This window comes from Chrysemys picta, unplaced genomic scaffold (assembly GCF_011386835.1).
Source record: "Chrysemys picta bellii isolate R12L10 unplaced genomic scaffold, ASM1138683v2 scaf505, whole genome shotgun sequence".
Lineage (NCBI taxonomy): Eukaryota > Metazoa > Chordata > Testudines > Emydidae > Chrysemys > Chrysemys picta.
The window spans coordinates 1121-2500 of NW_027053212.1; the positions used below are offsets into that span (position 1 = coordinate 1121).

The following is a 1380-nucleotide window of genomic DNA, read 5'->3' on the forward strand; positions in this document are numbered from 1 at the left end:
GGACCCCGCGGGCAGCCGTGTCGCCACAGACAGCCGCGCGGGGCAGGCCCGTCTCCCCTCAGGACCCGGGAGCCGGCACCCGCAGCCGACCCGGTTTCCCCGACCCCCAACGCAACATCCCCCGAAAACTCCCACCCCGTCCCACCGCACGAGCGGGGCACGGGGCGGAGGCACAACGGGAGAGTGGATGGGGCGACGGGGCGCACGGGACCGGCTGCCGTGACGCCGCTCCTCCGCCAACGGGACGAGCTCCCCGAAGCGGGCGCTCCGGGGCATCGGGTCTGAACTTAGGGGGACGAAGGCGTTGGGGAGAGCCACGGGCTCCCTTTCCCGAGGACGGGAAAGGGGGGCGACGGACCATCCCCGGTGCCTGCGACACCCCAGCCGCGCCTCCCACGGAGGGCGGCGGCGGGGTTGCTCGCGGCCCTCCACCGCCAGGGGTGGAGGGCCGCATCCCGCCGCCACCGCATCCGCGGGGACGATTGACCTTCAAGCGACGCTCAGACAGGCGTAGCCCCGGGAGGAACCCGGGGCCGCAAGTGCGTTCGAAGTGTCGATGATCAATGTGTCCTGCAATTCACATTAATTCTCGCAGCTAGCTGCGTTCTTCATCGACGCACGAGCCGAGTGATCCACCGCTAAGAGTTGTCACGAGGCTTTTATTTTCGGGAGGCTGGCGCCTTTTTCCCCCCCGCGGCCAAAGCCGTGCCGGCGGGGGGGCGTTCCTTGTCCGCACCGGTCGGGTCCCCGGCCTGCTGTCCCCGAAGGGGACCTGGGGCGGGCTTGGGGGGGCGGGAGCAGGGGGGGGCCCGCAGGTCCCTCTTTCTCTCGCCGCCTTAGCCCGCCCGTTCCCCCGGGACGTCCCGCCCGGCCAGGGCAGCCCTCCTCGGTGCCCGCCCTTCGTACGTTACGGTCACGAGTAAAGGTTTAACAACCGAGCCCGAAGGCTCGGGTTCGGTCCAGGCGCTTGGCTCGCAGGGGCCAGGCGGCCGCGGCCGCGTGCAGACCGACCCCCCGCTCCGCCCCAGCCCTTTCCGCCCTCCCCTCGCAGAGCGAGGGGTGGGAGTCCGGGTGGAGGGAGGGGGAGAGGCAGACGGGCCCCGGCCTTTCGGCCCCAACGCAGAGAAGGGAGGCAGGGTAGCCCCTCTCCGTCCTGGGCTTCCCGTGGACCGGGGGCGGGGGCTGGGGGGGGCGGCATGGGGATACCGAGGCGGGGCACGGACGTCCTCGGACGTACGTCCTTCCCTCCTCGGCGGTCTCCCTTCCGCCCTCCCCGGGGCCCCCCTCGTGGGCGTCCACGGGCCACCTCAGGCCGCACAAGTCTTTGAACCACCGCCTTCCCCGGGCCACGAGGCTCGCGGAGAGCGCTAGGTACCTGGC

The 1380-nt window shown here is 72.2% G+C and overlaps 1 non-coding gene across 1 annotated transcript; it reads right to left on the reverse strand.

The window, feature by feature from the left end:
* Nucleotides 1-494: 494 nt before the first annotated feature.
* Nucleotides 495-647, reverse strand: LOC135978890 (5.8S ribosomal RNA). The gene has a single exon (XR_010596245.1). It is a non-coding gene; the product is annotated as a 5.8S ribosomal RNA (ribosomal RNA).
* Nucleotides 648-1380: the final 733 nt, after the last annotated feature.